This window comes from Amblyraja radiata, chromosome 23 (genome assembly GCF_010909765.2).
Source record: "Amblyraja radiata isolate CabotCenter1 chromosome 23, sAmbRad1.1.pri, whole genome shotgun sequence".
Taxonomy (NCBI): domain Eukaryota; kingdom Metazoa; phylum Chordata; class Chondrichthyes; order Rajiformes; family Rajidae; genus Amblyraja; species Amblyraja radiata.
In genome coordinates, this window is record NC_045978.1 from 15050067 (window position 1) to 15071824 (window position 21758).

General features: G+C 42.7%; 1 long non-coding RNA gene across 1 annotated transcript; it reads right to left on the reverse strand.

Annotated features, from left to right (window-relative positions):
- Window positions 1-488: 488 nt before the first annotated feature.
- On the reverse strand, window positions 489-15183 carry LOC116986120. The gene is made up of 3 exons (XR_004415424.1): window positions 15146-15183; window positions 13674-13676; window positions 489-499 (listed from the first exon to the last, which is right to left on the reverse strand). It is a non-coding gene; the product is annotated as an uncharacterized LOC116986120 (long non-coding RNA).
- Between the last annotated feature and the right edge of the window lie 6575 nt (window positions 15184-21758).

Below are 21758 nucleotides of genomic sequence, written 5' to 3' on the forward strand. Positions count from 1 at the left end.
TCCCACGGTACTCGGCAATTCTGTCATTTGTGCGAGTGACTTGTCCGTCTCCCGATCTTTCCCGTTAATCGTGAATGAACATCGTGGACTGTAGTGTAGTTAATCACGTGGCACAAATTATGTCACTTTTTTTCACACACTATATAAATATCCTCCGTTCGTAGAATTGGCTCATTTGCAGACATGCCTATACAAAGTTGGTTCGAGTACAGGCTGGTTGTTATTTTCATTGACGCGCTGTATGCATTAAAGGTAACTGCAAAAACAGCACTTTTACATCTGTAGCATTGTATGTTTTTAAATCATGGATAACATTAAATTGTTCTCCTGTACATAAACTAATATATTGTTATAGATACTCACATGAGCACCCGGGATACTCCGCAGCCTTCGTCTCCAGCAGGTTGCGCTTTCTCTCCCTATTTCTATAATCCTCTCTGGATTTGTCATAGAGAATCTCATTGCATTGGTACCACTCCACCATTCCCCCTCTTGTTCCCTGTTGAAGTTATATGTCCTTACCTTCTGCCATCTTCCCTTTATGTTATCGTCTGCTGAGGCTATTGGGGAGGCAACAGCTACTGGGGAGGCAATCTCAAATCCACCTTGATCACCCTCTCCCTGCTCCAAGGAGCCCACAGGCAGTGGTATCTCTGGCATCTCCTCTTGCCTCTCCACCTGTCTCTCTTGCTGAGTCTCCTCCTCATTTACCTGCATGGCTAAAAACTTTCTGACTTTCTTTGACCCCTTTCTTTGCGCTTTTCTGAGAGGCATCTCTGCAAGTCTTACTGTGAAAAAGATTCTCAAACAATGACAATTAGGTGGGACGTCCTCGATGGACACATGGTCCATTGGCGATATTGAGACCACCTTTTTTACTCACCTTATGTCCCCTCTGTCAAGCTTCCGGGTTTACCATTCGCAGGAGCTCCCACGGTACCCGCAAGAGTCATTACGGATATCGCACGGATATCGCACTGTCATCTGCGTTCATACAATGTTGCAACGCTCACCAAAAAGTGCTCAAGTCACTCTTGGAGAAATTCAAAAATGTTTGAATTTTCTCCCGACCTTACAAAGTTACACGACTACCTGCCGTTAGCGCCACGGAGGTCCTCGGTGGTCCACGAATGCCGTACTGTTATCGCAGGAGGTTCCCACGATGTTAAACTCTTGTTAAGTCTTGCGTCAGGTCGCACCGTGAGAAAGCCCTTTAAGCGTATTGCTGAATCTAAGCATGAATCTCATGGACTGGTTTTGATTGCAAAAGGAATTGTAAGGGGTTTTACATATTATATTTGCTCTCTAATAGGTTTGCATGTAGACTACTTTTCAGAACACCTCCTTTTGTTCACCAAGGGTGATGTTGATATTCCAGTTATAGTCATTTCAATTCTCAACCCAACTCTCACTCAGACCTCTCCGTCTTTTATTTCTTACACTATTCCCATGAAGTCTAATGAAAGCCTAAATACCAGCATTTCATTTTCAATCTGGGCATGTTTCTACGTGAAGGACCCCATATTAACTTCAGTACTTTCAGATAACCAGCCTGTCCTGCATATATTAGAACTGGCTAATCTACAGAGGACAGGCTGATAATCCAAAAGTACTGATGTTAATATGTCTAGTTCTATTGCAAAGTCATGTGTCTATAACATTAACTAATTTTCTCGCTCCAAAGATGCTACGTAAATTGTTAGGCATTCCCAATATTCTCTTCTCTTTCCTAGTTCTGGCAGCTGCTGTGTTCCTCATCTAAAGGGCCTGTCCCACTGCACGAGTTAATTCAAGAGTTCTCCCGAGTTTCCCCTGATTTGAACTCGGAGAATTACGGTAATAGCCGCTCATAGGTACTCGGGGCTCTCGTAGACATTTTTCAACATGTTGAAAAAATTTCACTAGCTTACCGCGTTTCCTGAGTGCCTGCCGTTAGCGATACGAGCCGCTAAGAGACGTCCCGAGATCCGACGTACCCGCTACGTACATTCTACGTACTTACCACGAGTTTGATTTATTTTTAAACTCTGAAGAGCTCTTGGGTAAACTCGTATTGTGGGACAGGCCCTTAACTGTTCCAATTCATTCCTCATTACCTCCTCACTCATTACCTCCTCAGGCAGATTAGGTGTGATTAAAAAGCAAGGGGTCACCTTCGCTTCAGTGGCACCAAGAACACTTGTGTCACCTGGACAATCTCCAGCTTTCATAGACATTCCATCTGCTTTCTCCATCTCAATCTCTCTTTGCAGATTGGGAGAGGCTTGTTTACTCTGTTCAATTTCCAATTAAAAAAAAAGGTCATCAATCTAATATAGCATCTGTGTCTCTTTGTCCACAAACGCTACATGACTGATTGACTAATTGAAAGAGACAACATGGAAAGAGGCACTACAGACCACAATGTCCATGTTGACCATCGATCACCCATTCACATTAGTTCTGTTATCCCACTTTTGCATAGACTACCTACACACACATTTACAAAGGCCAATTAACAAGTCTGCACATTTTTAGGGCGTGGGAGGAAACTGGAGCACCCGGAAAAAAGCGATCATGGTCACAGAGACAACGCGCAAACTCCATACAGAGAGAGCCCAAGGCCAAAATGGAACCCAGGTCTCCGGTGATGTGAGGAAACAGTTCAACCAGCTGTGCCACTGTGATCTACTGAGATTCTGCTCCACTGTGATCTACTGAGATTCTGCACCACTGTGATCTACTGAGATTCTGCAACCATTTTCTGTTTTTGCTTCAAATTTCCAGCATCTACACATTTCATATAATGTTGATTTACTTTCTTGCATCTCACAGATCTATTCTTTCTGGGTCCACTGGCCATGTGTGTATTGTAAATCATAAGACATCACTGCTGTTTGGGAAAGGCTGGATGTACCTGTTGAATTCCTTTCAACTGTCATCAGCAATATGATCATGTTTTAAAAGGTTAACCGAGGAAAAAGGGAGAGAGCATTATAGAACAATATTTAATGTTTTCATCAACCTTTGGATTCTGAGGATTTAATGCATGTTTTATTTTACCTGGGCTTGAAACTCTTTTTCAAAAGGCATTGCGCCATTACTTTTCACCACTTTCAGTAAATGAAGTTGCCTTAAACCTCCAGTATACATCAAATGTATTGTATCTATTTTATATTCAAAGCTATCATGCAGAGCTGCATTACAAAAATGCAAATGTGCAATTAAATAGTTAATTTATTGCAGTTTTGTGACTTTCTGTGAAAGAGGAAAAAAAACATATTATGAAACAATTGAGAGACATGACTCCCAATGGCTACATTTTACACAGACAATTCCAATCGCAGCAATCTAAAATTTGAGGGCTAAGGATAATTCATTGTCAGTTGGATAGGGTCGTGAACCTCACTTCATGTGATGCATACCATGCCTTTGTTTTTTTGTTGTAATTAAAATTTGAAAAAGCTGCATATTATTATAATATCTGGATGTGTTATGAAAACAGAACAAAAAAAAATGTATTCAGAGCAATCTTCTATCAAATCTGCATTTATATGAAATTGGCTGGGTGGATTAGAACCGAGTGGCAATATGATCATGTCAGTGTGATTGGAGGTTGAAGCTTTCAAATTACGGATCAGTTTAATCTGCTTCTTGCTTCTGTACCTTGGTTATCTTGATGAAGTTTGGTTAAAGTTTAGAGATACAGGGTGGAAACAGGCCCTTTGGCTCAACGAGTCCATGCCGACACATTAACACTATCCTACACCCACTAGGGACAATTTACAATGTTACCAAACCAATTAAGCTACAAACCTGTACCTCTTTGGAGTGTGAGAGGAAACCAGAGCTCCAGGGGAAAACCCACACAGGTCATGGGGAGAACGTACCAACGTACAAACTCTGTACAGATAAGCACCCATTGTCAGGATCGAACCGGGGTCTCTGGCGCTGTCAGGCAGTGACTCTACCGCTGCGCCACCATGCCGCTCCTAGTATTATCTTGCAAAGTATAAGTGAATTCCTTTTGTATTGGTCCAAGGTAGGCGGATTGAAGCACGCAAAATAGTCAACTGTGAGCTTCATTAAAATTGGCTCTGTAATACAGAAATAATACATTCTATCCAGTTAAATGACATCACATCATTGCTGACAGATTCAGGACTTTGATTTCTATCACATTTGAACCAAGATTAAAATTCAAAACTAATCTTTTTCTATGGATGAGGGTCCATTAAGATACAAGCTGTTCAATTCTTTCATTGTCCATTTCAGAATAGTTTTCTTGCATTTCAACATGCAATGCATTCATAAAAACAGAAATGTCAGGATCTCTCAGCAGGTCTGACAGCATCAGCGGAAAAGAAACAGAGTTAATATTTTGGGAGATACAAGGAATTGCAAATGCTGGAATCTTGCTAGAACACAAACTGCTGGATTAACTCAGTGGATCAGGCAGCATCTCTGGAGGACATGGATAGGTGACGCTTTGGGTCAAGATCCTTCTTTAGCGTCTTGAAGAAGAGTCCCAACCCGAAATATCACCTGTCCATTACCTCCAGAGATGCTGCCTGACCCACCAAGTTACTCCAGTGCTTAATGTTTCAGGACTTCAGACCTATGGGAATTGCATCTGATGACAGGGAGGCAGACTCTGTAGAGCCCAAATATCAACGGGCATGCACCAGCTCAAAGATCAGTTGGCTAGATATGGCACCTAAAGGTGCTCATCATGATCAGTGGTTCACAGTTCATAGCTGACAAATTTGGAGCTCAATAACTGGTTTCCTCATTGCATTTCAACATCTCAATCCACAGAGTGATGCAAAGGCAGAGAATGCTGTGAAAGAATCGCTGGAGAAGGTTACATGATTATCATCAGGTCCCCAAGATAGACACAAAGTGCTGGAGTAACTCAGACTGGGTTTGAGAAACGTTCCAACCCAAAATATCACCCATCCTTTATCTCCAAAGATGCTGCCTGGCCTGCTGAGGTACTCAAGCACTTTGTGTCTATCTTTGATATTAACCAACATGTGCAGTTCCTTTCTGTACATAATCATCAGGTCCCAACTTGTTGACCTGACGTTTAGCAATACCCCACACATGGGATGATGTTGACACCTGTGCAGAGGCATACTAGATGATGAACAAGAACTTGAAACACAACCATAGTTAAGCAAGGTAAGATAGCAAAAAAGACATGCACCCGGCCAGAACAGAGGCAGGAGAGACCTGTCACTAATCTGAGTTTGAGGAATGGTTGGGATGAAGCCAATATCAGACCAATATCAGATATGGCAGAAGCCATGGTATAGTCTATACTCCAGATTGTATAAGGTTACTGCCGAAGAAGGTAACCTATATTAGAGGAACAGGCACATTGCAAAAGGGCTACAAGTGAAGATGGCAAGATTACTTGATTATAAATGCAGTTATGAAGACATCATAGGCTGCTCCATCAGATCTGCAGTTTGAGAATACCACCCCTCAGCCACAGGCCCTGGCAAACTGCAGTCTCTTTGGTCAAGATCTTAAAGGTAATTTTATTGACTGAAATACCTGGAAGACATGTTGCGTTGAACAATTATTTAGATGATTGTTTTTTATTTATTTTTGTTTTTCATTATTAAATAGGTTTGCAATCTGTGTTTTATTTAACATTGGTTTGCAGACAATAATCGGCATTTTAATTCTACCTTCCTTTTGAAGAAAGTGTTATATAATGTACACTCTCAGGGCTGCAACAAAGTATGTAGAAGGTTCCAGAGGCACTTTGACACAGTAATTCTGCATGACCCTGCAAGATTTTGCTTTATAAAAAATTTGAACTTGTGGGTAGATTAATTCACTAACTATGTCCCAATACCTTAGAGAGTGGCTGAGTGAGATTCTCCTTTATACCTGGTTTATATCATGTTTTTGAGCCTATACCATCTATTTGCATGGAAAACAAAAATTATTTGGAGATTTTTCCTGGGATAATGTTATCACCGTCCTGGGGAGTGTGTGTCAATAGGCATTGGAATGTATTGAATTGACAACTGCAAAAGATTACATCTGATTACATATTTCCTATATAGACAGTTGAATATTTTCTACAATAGTACATAAGTGAACAAAATTGTCTCTTCGTTTCCACTATGCCAGATTTTAATTTTAGATTCCATATTGGCACTCACTCTTAAATATACCTTATTCAGCTATTTACTTTTGTACTTTAATATTCCTTTGCCCAACTCAGATTTGGCCTTAGAATATTGGACTATTCTGCTATTTTGCTCTTGTTGTATTATCTTTATTATATGTATACCGTTTACTCTGTGAGCTCATGTGAACAAGGAATTTCATTGCATGTTGCTGCATTTGACAATAAGCTAATCGTATTTAATGTCATAGACAGGTTTTTACTCATTTCTTTAGTTTTAGTTTTTAGTTTTAGAGATACAGTGGGGAAACAGTCCCTTCAGCCTACCACGTCTGCACTAATCAGCGATCCCCATACACTAGCACTGTCCTACACACTAGGGACAATTTACAATTTTTACTGAAGCCAAATTAACATACAAACCTGTACGTCTTCGGAATGTGGGAGGAAACCAGAGACCCGGATAAAATGCATGCGGTCACAGGGAGAACTACGTAAAGACAATACCCCTAATCAGGATTGAACCTGGGCCTCTGGCGCAGTAAGGCAGCAACACTACCATTGCACCACCATGCTGCCCTGCTGTTTTCTGATTTCAATTCAGATTATGCTTTATTTTAATCAATCACTATTTGAGAAATCCAATGCTCTATCCCCAGCTGTAAGATTTTTGTCCAGAAAATGCTTCCATTTCACTTTTCAACCCAATCAACCTGACTGCAAATGCTTTTGCAGTAAAAATGCTGAACACAGCATCCGGAGAGATGATTACTAGTCACGATAAGCTACTCAGTCAATATATGAAACCAAATTTACTCTTGCAACCAGAGCATTTTCAGTATGGGCCCCTCAGGATATTGGTCAAAGATCTGCTTTATTTACTCTGCTACAAACTGTAGATCTTTTCAAACTATAAAGAGAACTGACCAGCTAGAGAAGAATGGTGATCAGACTACCAATTCAAAGTTGCTCGGCAAGTCTTCGTGCATCCACAAAAACGTGCAATCAGGTGCGTTACTAACCCAGGTGAGGGTCCAATAATATTCACTTGAGAATGAAGTCCATCGTAAATTGAATACAGCATAAATTGTTTTGAATAAATGAGATTTGAGACTGAATTTCGATGACTTAATGGAGATTAAGTCATTTAAGAAACATAAAGTGAGTGAAACCAGCTGATGAATGCTGATTAACTTGATCCTTGCAAGTAAACAAGATTCACATACTGGGTAAAAGGATTAATTAAAATTTCAATTTAAAGTTAAAAGAAACACACCGACTCAGAAGTCTGAAGAAGGGTCTCGACCCAAAACATCACCCATTCCTTCTCTCCAGAGACGCTGCCTGTCCCACTGAGTTACTCCAGCATTTTGTGTCTACCTTCGATTTAAATCTGCATCTGCGGTTCTTTCCTACACAGATTTGAGACACCTGTCCACTTGCTATTAAGATTAGACAAGCCCCGAAGTGACCTAAACTGTATGTATTGAATTGTGAACACAAAATAGATTTTCTATTCAACATTATGGCAAAACAATTGCAGCTTCTGCAATTTCTGCATGACTAATTGCAGTTGGCACAACAAAATATTTTGAATGGTATATTTATAGTTTAATATATCAACATAATAGAACATTTTTACAGCACAATTAAGAAATTGTTCGCTTACTGTGCAACTGTGTGGCACGATAATGGTTTTAAAGAAAAGGTATTTGACAGAAAGGTAACTGACATCAATACAAATCCAGAGTAAAAAGAAGCTGGAATCACCTTTCATGTGGGCAGAGTATCTATTAGATTTACTGTAGATACTAGCTAACTGCTTCATTGCTTTTTCTGTAAGGCATATTTGCTCTGGGAGTAAGTTAAAAGTTTAAATGAAAACAAGGGTTCAATAATATCAGCTAATATGAAGCTAATTGGTAATTCGACTTTTGACCCTTCAAAATACAAATCAGGAACAGTATTAGTAAAGTGTGACAAAGAAACTGCAATTGTTTAAAAAAATATCAAGAAATAAAGAATTAGGAGGCCTCAGGTAGAAGTGCAATATCCAGCACTGTACTCAGGACCAGAATTATAACCATTATAGCCCATCCATGGAAAGGCTGACAGCTTGAACAGAATCTATTGAAATCTAAACACATTAGGAAGTAAAAACAATCATTAAAGTAGGAAAATTCCACAATTTCATGCAGCGTAGTAAACAGGTGATCTTTTATGAGTTCATATTTGAAAAAGTCGGTGCCATACATTGCTAATAATAGTATTGGCTCTAACTTGCTTGTAGAAATGATGATGTAAAGTGATGTGTGTTTATTTTGCCTTTAAATAGAAATGTTAATTAATCCTTTTACCCATTATGTGGATCTTGTTTACTTGCAAGGATCAAGTTAATCAGCATTCATCTGCTGTTTTACTCACTTTATGTTTCCTAAATGACTTAATCGTTACATAATCACCCCTGGAACATTAATCCAACTCCAAACAGTGGGAAACCAATTTTTGGTGTCTATTAGCACATTCTGTGCCATTGAATGAGTGCAGTGCTGACAAATTGTGGAACTTAATGAGGAAGGGGGCATTTGATTTTAACAATTGTTACTTTAATTTTGCTTCATGGTTAGATTTTCATGAAGGCGGTATTTTCAAACAAACAATAGAAGGCGATAAGTCAGAACCCCACCCGGTAACTAGATTGGTTATTTTAGTTCAGCTCATTCAAAAACTGCGGCACCAGGGAATATAAGTTTCTGATTTCTGTCAAAAAAAGCAGAAATGCAAAGATTGTGAAGGCATTTGAACATTTCTATATCAATAATTTGATGAGAAGATCAAGTGTAATCCAAGTTGATTGACAGTACTGGTGTTGATAAGAATGCAGAGAGACATGCTAAATGAATGAACAAATTATGGTAGATGGAATATAATGTGGAAAGGTATGAGTCTGTACAGAACATTGCTGAAAAGTCAAGTATGTTTTTAAATTAAGTTTGAAAGGTCTTGGTGTTCAGGGGGACCTGGTGTTCTCATACATATCACAGGAATCTAACATATAGGTGCAGCGAGCATTTAAGAAGACAAATCCTTATCTTGCATTTTATTGTAAAAGGATTTGAGCATGAGAGTAAAATAATCTGGCTGCAATTATATACGGCTCTTGAGAAAACATAGCTGAAGTATTATGCCCCTGTCCCACTTAGGAAACCTGAACGGAAACCTCTGGAGACTTTGCGCCCCACTCAAGGTTTCCGTGCGGTTCCCTGAGGTTGCAGGTGGTTGCCGGTGGTTGCAGATAGTGGAAGCAGGTCAGGAGACTGACAAAAACCTCCGGGAACCTCCAGGAACTGCACAGAAACTTTGGGTGGGGCGCAAAGTCTCCAGAGGTTTCCGTTCAGGTTTCCTAAGTGGGACAGGGGAATAACATAACAATCTGATCGCTCGATCTCAGCAAGGATACAGTTGTATTAGAGAGAGTGCAACAAATATTCATGGGATGCTTGGAAAGGGAGATCAAGTAGATTGGGCCCATAGACTCTAGTGTTCAGAAAAAAGAGAAGTGGTATCGTTAAAACGTGAAATAATTCTTACAATACTCTTCAGAGGAAGATTTGGGGATAATGTTTTCTTTGGAATATATGAGCTATCTAGACCTTGAATTCACACAATCAAGGTAAGAACTGAAAATGGAAGAAATTTCTTCTCCCTAGAAGCAGTGAATCTTTGCTTTCTAAGGACTGTAGAGACTCACTCATTGAATATATTCCAGACAGAATTATTGATTATTGATTGTGAGATAGGAAGCTAATCAAGGGAATGAATGCTAGTATCAAAATATCCATGACCTTATTGAATTTCCTGTTTCTATTTCTTATGTTCTTAATAGAAGGAACATATCACATTAACATTTAATTGACTCCTTTAACATGGGCAGCCAATGCACATATTTATCATATTGTCTTGACAGAATTACCAACCTAGCCATTTCTAAAGTCTGACTGATTATTTTCCATGTCTTCATCATTTGCACAAATTAATTGTTTCATAATATAAATTAGTTGTTTTTGAGCGATAGTACAAATTGTTTTAACAGTGAAGGACACATAGTGCTGGACACATAGTGCTGAAACAACTCAGCGGGTCAGAAAGCATCACTGAAGAATAATAATAGGTGACATTTTGCGTTGGGACCTTTCTTCAATCTGAAGAAGTATCCTGTAGATAGACACAAAAAGCTTGAGTAACTCAGCGGGACAGGCAGCATCTCTGGAGAGAAGGAATGGGTAACGTTCGGGTCGAGACAGTTCCTTCACCCATTCCTTCTCTCCAGAGATGCTGCCTGTCTCGCTGCGTTACTCAATCTTTTTGTGTCTATCTTCAGTTTAAACCAGCATCTACAATTCCTTCCTACACATGAAGAAATATCCTGACTGAAACGTCATCTATCCATGTTTTCCAGAGTTGCTGCCTAACCTGTTGAGTTACACCAGCACTTTGTGTCCTTTTTTGTAAACCAGCACCTGTTATTCGTTGTATCAATTATGTAACAATGAATTGGTAGCATGTTTTACATCACTCCAATTTCAATTCCAATAAAGTCAATAGAAACAAAACTATGACAGATATAAACAGCTATGTTCATTATAAGCTGATTTATATTGTATCATAGGATGTAAATCTATGCCTGTTTGTGTAATTGGACTAAGTTTTGAAATTGTAATCAATAAAATTTGTAGGCTCCATCAATATGTGTGATTTGTATTAAAAATGTTATTTAACAATATCTTGATTAACTATAGTCTGCTTTTATAATGATTTATTCATAGCCTGAAATCTTGAGTTTTGATTCCTTATAGTAGACAATGTAAATTGCTGAACCCTGTAATAGGGCATTTAAATAGTTTAAAGTACCTCTGAGCAGAGTGATCAGCTGTTTAAAGTGTAGTGAGGAACTGCAGATGCTGGCTTACATTGAAGGTGGACATAACATGCTGGAGTAACTCAGTAGGATAGACAGCATCTCTGGATAGAAGGAATGGGTGCCGTTTCGGGTCAAGACTCCTCTTAAAGTGTCAGATTGCATGGTGCAGTAGATCATTTCAAAAACACAATTTAATAAGTAGCAATGGTACTTTGATTCCCATCTTCCATGGGCTTCCTCTAGTGGTGAAGAACTTCTTCACCCAGAGGGTGGTTAATTTATGGAATTCACTGCCCCAGGGAGCAGTGGAAGCAGAAACGTTAAATATATTTAAGACTAAAATAGATGGTTTTTTAGCTGCCAAGGGGATAAGGGGCTATGGGGAGAGGGCAGGGATATGGACCTAGGTATGGTTAGTATAGTAAGACCTGAGTGATCTCCTGGACAAGTGTCGATCGCCTGGATTGGGGTCGGAGAGGAATTTCCCGGATTTTTTTCCCGAATTGGACCTGGGTTTTTATCCGGTTTTTTGCCTCCCCCAGGAGATCACGAGGTTCTTGGGGTGGAGAGGGGTGATAGCGGTATAAAGGGGAGGGTAGTGTCTTGTGTTCTGTGTCTTGTGTCTACTGTTTGTGGGTAAGTGTGTCTGTTTAGTGTTCAGCCATGAGCGAATGGCGGTGCGGGCTCGACGGACCTGGTGGTCTACTCTCGCACCTACTTTCTATGTTTCTATGTTTTCTATGCTGCTTGGCTGGTGGATGCTGCAGTCTTTTCGTGATAGGGATCGCTGACCAGAGAATTATGACCACTCACTCTGGGGTAACCCTACATCTTTGGAAGGGTGACCGACTGCCTGACAGAAAAATAAGGAAGATTTGTGGATGAATGCTGTCCATCTGAGATAGCACAGATAGTTAATCCCCTTGCAGCCCATTCTTCCTCCTTGACTGGGCACCTCAACTATGTCAGTAATTTGATAGAGTGATACCCTCCAAGTTCCTTTGATCACTGCAATCAGTAAACGTGATGGCAGAAGTTGCGCTTTACCTGCAGCTGTGGAAGCCTAGATAGCTACCAGCAAAGTGATGGTTATGACCGCAAGTCAACTATTGGAGTTGTCCTCCTTCGCGCACTGGAAGACATTAGCTCTCACATCAGCTCTGTGCAAACAACTCCAGGATGTTAGTTTGTGCCGAATTGTTCATCCATCTTGACATGGTGGGCAGGCTTTCTGGCAACCTGACAATATGCCACAGATTCCATCCATTATATATCATTCGTAGGCTGCTTCATTAGATAGTCTTGTCACAGAACTGAAGTTCGACCTCTCCCTCGCATGAGAATATTGTCCCCAACCCAATTCTTGAGCATCCATGCCCAATATGTCTGAGGTTCCCACCTGCTTTAAAAGGGCATCAATAATACCAGTGCCCAAGAAGAGCAAGGAGACGTGCCTCAATGACTATCGACCAGTGGCACTAACATCTGTGGTGATGAAGTGCTTTGAGAGGTTGATTATGGCGCATATCAACTCTTACCTCGACAAGAACCTCGGCCCACTGCAGTTCGCTTAACTCCACGCAGATCAATGGTGGATGCGATCTTACTGGCTCTCCACTCCACTCTGGACCACTTGGACAACAAAAACTCACGTCAGGCTGTTATTCATAGACTACAGCTCGGCGTTTAATACCATCATCCCCTCCAAGCTGGTTACCAAGCACTCAGATCTGGGTCCCTCTGCAATTGGATCCTCGACTTCCTCATCCACAGACCACAGTCTGTCCGTCTTGGTGGAACTGTGTCATCCTCATTAACAATCAGCACGGGAGCACCACAAGGCTGTGTGTTCAGCCCCCTGCTGTACTCACTCTATACTCATGACTGCATAGCCGGAAATAGTGCAAACTCCATCATCAAGTTCGCCGACGACATCACTGTTGTGGGATGAATCACTGACGGTGATGAGTCAGAGTATAGAAGTGAAATCCACCGATTGACCAAATGCTGCCAGCACAACAACCTGGCTCTCAGCACCAGCAAAACTAAGGAACTGTTTGTGGACTTTGGAAGGGGTAGGATAGGGGCCCACAATCCCATTTATATCAATGGGACGATGGTGGAAAGGGTCAAGAACTTCAAATTCCTGGGCGTGCATATTTCCGAAGATCTTTCCTGGTCCCAGCACACTGATGCAATCATAAGGAAGGCACATCAGCGCCTTTACTTCCCAAGAAGATTACGGAGAGTCGGTATGTCAAGGAGGACTCTCTCGAACTTCTACAGGTGCGCAGTAGAGAGCATATTGACTGGCTGCATCGTGGCTTGGTTCGGTAACTTGAACGTCCAGGAGTGGAAAAGATTGCAGAAAGTTGTGACCAATGCCCAGTTCATCATCGGCTCTGACCTCCCCACCATCGAAGGGATCTATCGCAGTCACTGCCTCAAAAAGGCTCCCAACATCATCAAAGACCCACACCATCCTGGCCACACACTCATCTCTCCGTTGCCGTCGGGAAGAAGTTTCAGGAGCTTGAAATCTGGAACATCCAGGTTTAGGAACAACTTCTTCCCCACAGCCATCAGGCTATTAAACTCGCCATTAAACAAACTCTGAACAATAACAGCCTATTGCACTTTGGCTGTTTATTTATTGCGTATATATATGGTCTATGGTACTTTTATCTCCTGTTCCGTATTATGTTTACATATTCTGTTGTGCTGCAGCAAGCAACAATTTCATTGTCCTACCTGGGACACATGACAATAAAACACTCTTGACTGTTGACATGGCAGTATGTGAAAGCTGAATGATATGAATGTGGAGTTTGAAACAGTGAAGCGTTTGTAAAGGGATGGTAAAACATTTGAATGTTTACATTTAAGTCTCAATTGACTGAGTTTCTATCATCTAGCATTGACTTCCTTGGCTGACTATGTCTGCAGGGCCCACATTCTCCACCAATCTTTCCATTCAGATTTTGCAAATAGGGGAGCTTGCCTTTCCCTTGTTGTGCCATCCCTTATGGCCTGTCCCACATGCGACTTTTTAGGTGACTACAGGAGACTATGAGGTTGCCACAAGGTCGCCACATGTTGAAAAATTAGCGGCGACCAGAATTTTGAGGCCATGGAGATTAGCGAGAATTCTCGTGACGTAGGTGCAGTGGTAGTGGGTCACCAGGAGGTCGTAGGTTGTAGCTGGTGCTGACAGATGAATTTGATTGGCTCATTGGGGGAAACAAAACTTAAACAGTAGTTTTCAGAACCAAGAATAACCAACCGGTAATGTTACTGTCCGCCGAGCTTCACAGCCATATATCTCTGGCTTCTTAAAAGTTGTCTACACTCCTTCTCCCCAGCCCGTCTCCCCACCCCGTCTCCCCCTTCTGCCCCCTCTCCCCCTCCTTCACTCTCTTTTAAATGTCTTAAGTGACCCTTCCCGTACACTGTGCTTTCACCGTCTTAATTACAGCGCCAACCTTCCAGTTCATCGTGGAGTGTGTCTGTATCACATTGGCTTTGCATCATGTGAATTTCATTCAGACAGCACTCCCCGCGCTTGCCCTGTCCCCCGCCTGCATAACTGGCTGGTGAAGGAAGCGATGTGTGTAGTGCGTGTGTGTGTGTTTGGACTGTGGTCTGTGGTCGAGGATCCAATTGCACACTCTGACAGTCGCCGTTGCAGTCGCCGATTTTTCAGTACGACTTGACAGTCGTCGGCAGTCGCCTGAAAAATCGCCTAAGTGGGACAGGCCTATTGCTGTTTCTCGGATAGTTTCACTTGCTGCATTATTGTTCACATTCATATCCGCACCAACCGCAATGCAATTCACCTTTATTTTGGCTCATTATTTGGTATTGGTTCATTGTCACCCCGAAAATGTGGCACCTAGGCTGGGCGACACAGTTGATCCTGACCTCATCGGGACTTGCTTCATCGGCACATTGAATTTGCCACCTGCGGTCGGGACTCTGGAACTCCAGCCCAGCCAGAGCCAGCAGATCCATTCCCATTGCCGACTTCCACGACCAACTTTGTAGGCCAGTGGCTCCTCCATCCCCCGCCCCAAAGCCACGACCTCTGGTGGCCCGACAAAATGGATAATACAGCAAGGCTCAGGAACCAAGGGTGTTGTAAAATAGTAAGATTAAACGAGAACTTACCAGTTTGAAGTTTGATCTGTATTTTATGAGGATTTACGATGAGGGTATTACGTGAAGAACCCTCTCAGCGCGCAGGCGCGGCATACTTCTAAGCAGCGGTGTGGAATCACAGATAGACACAGTTATTTTGAAGTAAACATAGTAAAGATAAGGAGACATCAATTTATTAGTTTGATCCATATAATGAGCGTGGGAGCGGAGGGCACGTAATACCCTCATCGTAACTCCTCATAAAATACAGATCAAACTTCAAACTGGTAAGTTCTCGTTTAATCTTACTATTTTACTTCGGAGTCACGTGAGTGACTACGTGAAGATTTCAAAGCTCTGTGATTTCAAACCGTGTAACAGTTTCATTTCACTCACTGCCGAAGTTCTTGAGGGAGGAAGTGTTATCGTAATGAACCAATGAGTCTATTTGTAGAAAAACACAATGGTATTTTTTAAACAATAACAACAAAGAATTAAGTTGCTCCCCTGGGCTTAAATTAAATATTTGCAGTTCGTAAATCTTTACTGCAAATAAACCAGGTTTTGCCAACGGCTTATTATAAAATTTCTGAACAGTCTTTTCCCTTCCCACCATCCTGCTGTAGCCAGGATGTGGTCTATAGGCATGTCCATTCTTTAGCCGTTGACATGGATGCTGCCCTGGTGGAATAAAATTTGTACATGTTAGTGTTTATCCCAGCAGTTTCTAGCACCTGCTTGAGCCATCTCGCAATGGTTTGGCTCGTACCCCACCATAAGGTTTTTGTGACTGACCCACAAGGCTTTTCATCTCCCTCGAATATTCTGGTTGTGTCTATGTAGGATAGTAGGTGGGTCATGGCACATAACCGTGGTTCTGGTGGGTAAGCCACGACTGGATTAGGTGTTCCTGGTCTGCTCTGTTTGACCAGTCGCTGGATAACGACAGATCTGGTCTGGAGCTGTGATCATGTTGTCCAGTCGCAATAGGTGTAGTGACTGGACCCTCTGAGCGGATACAAGTGCCATCAACATGAGCGTCTTTAGTGTAGCTTGCTCGAGGCCGGGGGATCTGGCTGGTGGCTATTCCCTGAGATATGTCAGGACCACACTGATATCCCAAATATGGGTATACCTGGGCTTAGGGCTTGATATTGTAAATGCCCTTCATCAGTTTTACCACCAGTGGATGGGATCCCATCGCCTGTTGTCCTGGCGCTGGTTTGAGATAAGCAGAAAGAGCACTCTGCGCTGTGTTGATGGCACTGTAGCTGATCCCTACATCGTGGTGTAGATGGCCAGGAACTCCAGTATGTTGGTGGCTGTAGCTGTTGCGTATGTTGTCCATGTTTCCTGGCAGTACTTCTCCCTTTTTTGATGCTGGTTAAGTACTGCCTCTTGGTGGATGTTCGAAGGGATGCCGACATGGTGGTGATGGTTTGTTTGGACAATCCCAGTTCCAGGTAAGGTCTGTTCAAACTTGCAACCCAGGCGTTTAATTTTCTCATGGCATGGGTGTTTAGCTTACCTGGTAGGTAAGTAGCTGATAGCCAAATATGTCTTTCGACATACCATTGCCAAATCATGTTGACCAATTTGTCGCATGATAATGATTTTATGCCACCCATATGGTTAATATAAGCCATCACCGTAGTATTTATCAATTTGTAACCGAACATGCAAGTGCTGCATATTAGATACATATGCTTTTAAACCATAAAAGGCGCCCAACATCTCTAGATAGTTAATGCCCAGTGTAAGTAGTAATGATGACTCTAGTTTAGTCCATCTACCACTTGTGCTGGATATGGAGTTAGTCGCTCCCCAGCCTTGAGCACTGGCATCTGTTTGAATAACTAAAGTGGGGTTAGTGATAAAGATAGGGCTGAAACTATGCCAAACGTTTTCTGCCCACCACTGTAGCTCTGATATTGCTTCAGTGGGTAAGTTCATGACACGATCATAGTGACCTGTATGTCGTTTTATTGCCCGTACCTTTGCTCTCTGTAAATTTTTTGATAGTGCAAAGGTCCGAATTTTGTAGCCGGAAATGCTGCTACCATTTCCCCAATTACTCTTGCTACTTGTCGAATAGTTGGTCGCTCGTTGACCATTAATTTGTTGCATGATTGTGCTAATTCAACCATTTTTGCCTTTGGCAAGGTAACAGTCAAATGGACTGAGTTAATTGTGAAGCCCAGGTAGTCCATGATAGTGGATGGCTTCAACTTAGATTTATCTGGATGTAGGACAAACCCCAGAGTTTCGAGGAGCTGTTTTGTAGCTGATACTGCTGCCACAGCCAATTCCATCGTTTTCCCTACTATCGGCATATCCTCCAGATATGCCATGACAATATGTTTTTGTTTTCTTAGTATTGCCATGGCTGGGTTCAATATTTTGGTGAATAATCTTGGGCTGAAGTTCGCCCATAGGGCAATGCTTTGTACCATCCAGATAAATTTTAGGTATCTGCGATGATCCTTGTATATGGGTACTAGATAGTAAGCATCTTTAAGATAAATGCTTGCCATGAAGTGTCCTTTGGAATTCAGTTGTTTGGCAGTAACATATGTCTCCATTTTGAAATGTATATACTTAACAAATTTGTTTAGTGATGTTAAGTCAATGATGATGCGACAGACACCATCTTTTTTGGTTTTAGTGAATATATTCGATACAAATTCCAAAGGTTCATGTTTGGTCTTTTCGATGATAAGTCTCACCAGTTCAGCTTGTCCCTCACGTTTCTCTTTGACGGAGGGAGAAATACCCTTTGGGGCCATTGTTGAACTGGCGGCGTTTTTTCTGACATGAATTGTATTTATATCCTGTAATGTTGTTGAGTATATACTTGTCACTCGTGACCATACCCCATGCTTCTTTAAACAAGTGTAATCTCCCCCCTGTTAATAAAGCACCCTTATTCTCTATATGCTGGTAGGGACCAGACCCACCTACCTCCATGGTTATTGGCGATTCTGTTTCTTCATTTTCCTGAAGATTTTGTTCTGACGTGCTGGCGATGTTGGGGGGAGGCGCATTTTCCAGAGGGTCCGCTGCGGGCCCTGATCTAAAAGATCTTTGGGGATAATGTGCGGACCCCAAGCGTTCACCAGTCCCATATTGCGGACGTCGACTGGTGGATGCCGTGGGGTGCTGCCGCTTGGGTATCGGAGGTCTTGGTTTGCTCGTCCCGGGGCCTGCCCTCATTAGGCCGAAGGTTTTTGATGCTTCCTGCATCTCCTTCAGTTTTTTATTGAAATCTTTCCCAAATAGCAGCGCGTCCGTCTCCGCAGCTGGGGCTTTACACAAGCCAGCAAATTTGGGATTGAGGGCAGGTCTTATGTTTCCCTCCGGAGATTGTTGATCTCAAATTGTGTGGTACACATTAATGCCAGCACATCCTGCTGGCAGGTATCCATCTCCGTGGTCTCCACGGAACGAGCAAAGGCTGTGATGGCCGACGTCAGGAGCCTTAGGATCCGCTGTAGCTTGAGTTCTTGGGTCGGGATGTGTGACCCACATGCCCCCAGATTTGGCTGTTGACACTTTTTACTTTGAGGGCCTCACCGTTTACTGGTGCTGTGTTGTTTCAGCACCTCAGCGAGCACCTTTTCCAGTAATGGTTGATACTGGCCGCCATTCTTGGTTCCAGCGGTGCTCCAGCCCATGGGGTTGCTACAAGCAGTCCATCACACCCAACAGCTCTTCATGTTCCTGCACCCCTGGCATACTCCCGAATTTGTCCGCCTGCCCCTGTTCCAGACCAGCCCAGCCCTGGTCACCAATGCTAGCCTCCAGTAATGAGGGAGCAGAGGGCAGTGCATGAAACACTGTGGAGGGGGTGCCTGACCTCCCTCCGTGAGAGCGCTCTTTCTGCGCATCTCGCTGGAGCTGCTCCAATAGCTGTTGGATGCAGCTCATGCGGCTGTCTCTCCTCCATTTAGGTGGAGACATGTCCCCGTCCGACGAATCGGATGCCACCGGCCGGATGCCTGTTCGGATGGCTAGACATCCAGCCCGCAGTTCAGGCACTAGCGGGACTGGGCTCGGCGCGGTGATGGGGATAGCGGAGCGCCCGGTAATTGTTCCTACCGCCTTCTTCTGGAGCTTCTTCTGGAGCTTTTGTGCTTTGTAGAAGCGAGAGCGCCCCTCTAGCAGCGCGTCTCGCAGGCACCTGCTCCGTGAGCCGCTCCAGCGGCTCAGGCGGCTCAGGCGGCTCTCTCTCCCCCCGGGAACATCGGGAACACCTGCCGGATGCCTCTCGAGTGGCTATGCGTCCAGCCCGCTGCTCAGGTACTAGCGGGCTGGCCGCGGCACGGTGTCGGGGAATTACGGAACACCGGGTAACGCTCCTACCGCCTGTTGCTGCCCCCCTCCCCAACGGGAAAACGGGGGACAGTTTTGTTCCAGAGCCTTTTTCTCTGCCTGTAAAAAACACAAGCAGAAAAAGGCTCACCTGTAAATGAAAACCCGACCTCAGGGTACTCACCTGACGGTCCGTTTCATTCTGTAACGGGAGAGCCTAACTCCCGTGGCAGCCGCTGTTGCACTGCTGGCGTAATGACGCGCCTGCGCGCTGAGCGGGTTCTTCACGTAGTCACTCACGTGACTCCGAAGTAAAATTAGTGGTGGACCTGTACGTGAATGCAATCAAGTCATACACAAATACAATAGGTTGTGTAAAGAGAAAGATAGATGCAGCTAACTTTAATGGGAGCTAATAACTCACAATATTGAATATCTACTGAAATATCTCATCAACAATCAGCACAACTGAGAAATCATCGTGAAGAAGTGGCATTATCGCAATAATGCTGCTTGTATTGGAATTAATGAATGCAGCTTAATCAGGCCTCATGATCCCATGCCTGTTCTCAAAGCTATTCCATATATGATGAGGGGGACTGCCAGCATTAAAGCCACTAAAAGTAAACCTGATGCCACGCATGGCCTCATTAAATGACAACATTGCAAAAAAACTTCACAGGTTATTGGATATTGTTGAAGGAAGGAAGACTATTTTTCTAATCTGCTGACTGCAGAACTCCGCCATCCCCTGTAAGTATCAATGTCACTGTAAAAATGTCATTAACCAAAATTTTATGGAATTCTCTGACAGTGAGCTGGGATAGAAAGGACAAACTGAGATTTATATAATCTTTCCATGCCCTCAAGCTATCCCAATGCACTTTATAGTCCATGCGAAGGTCTAGATTTTTTTTGAAAAATGGCATCAATTTTGGAAACATTTTAGAGGGGATAAGTATTCTATCAGTGTGAAGTGATGAATAGACATGAAGACATATCCGTCAGAGTTATCATAAAATGAATGCATATAATCACACCTTGCAAATTATCACCAGTTTATAACCTAACTCAACCCAAATTTGGAGATCTCTCCACCTTTGCCATCCTCACACCATCCACTTCCACCATGAAATTTGAACGAAGGAACTACAGATGCTGGTATAAACCAAAGATAGACACAAAGTGCTGGAGTAACTCAGTGGGTCAGGCAGCATCTCTGGAGAAAAGGAATAGGTGACCCTTTGGGTCGAGACCTTCCTTCAGACTGAGAGTCAGTGGAAAGGCAGTATCAGTCTGAAGAAGGGTCTCAACCCAAAATGTCACCTATTCCTTTTCTCCAGAGATGCTGCCTGACCCACTGAGTTACTCCAGCACTTTGTGTCTATCTGCATCTCAAAATCATTGCTCAGAGAAGTCAGAAATTAGAGGACATTTTGAGTGGCTGCTACACTTGATGCTTCTTGCCTGAACAACAATGTTTTTATTTCTATGGGGCTATAAAGGACATTTGCTGCTTCGGTTTGGTCATTTCTCAAGGCAGGAATTGCTCAAAGGCAGGAATTGCTCAAAGGAAACATATTTATTTTCAAGTGAAGGTAGGCGGAAATGTAAATAGCTCAGCTGAGAATGACTAACATCTCCGCTTAGAGTCAGTCATCACCAAGTGTGTCAACATTATTTTGCTGGAACATGCAGATCAAAAAAGAGCTGGTGAGGGCATTGAAGCCAAGTAGGAAATAGATGTTCTTGGGAGATCATTAGATTTTTCCAATTGAATTCCATACAAAGCAAAAGATAGAGAAACTCCTTGGCTGTATTCAAAATATTTTTTTGGTTAATTTGTCACATGTACCAAGATACAGTGAAAAACGTTGTTCGGTATGATATCCAAACAAATCATACGTATGTATTCAATTAAATCATACACATGTACAACTTGAAGCACCACGAGAAAAAGGAATAGAGTGCAGAATAGCGTGACAGCTACAGAGAAAATATGGATTTTTTTTTAATGCAAGGACCACATCAAGGTGGATTCAGAGATTGGAATAATGCTCTTAAGGGCCTGTCCCACTTGGGCGACATAATCTGAGAGTTTAGAAGAGTGTCGCTGACCTTCAAACTCACAGCATGGTCGACATGTGGTCGTAGGAGGTCCTATGAGGTGGTTGGAACTCTCCTCCATGCTCGAGGGTAGTTCCCCAATACTCGTGACCAAAATTTTCCGCAAGTAAGATTTGGTCGGCATGGTTCTTTTTA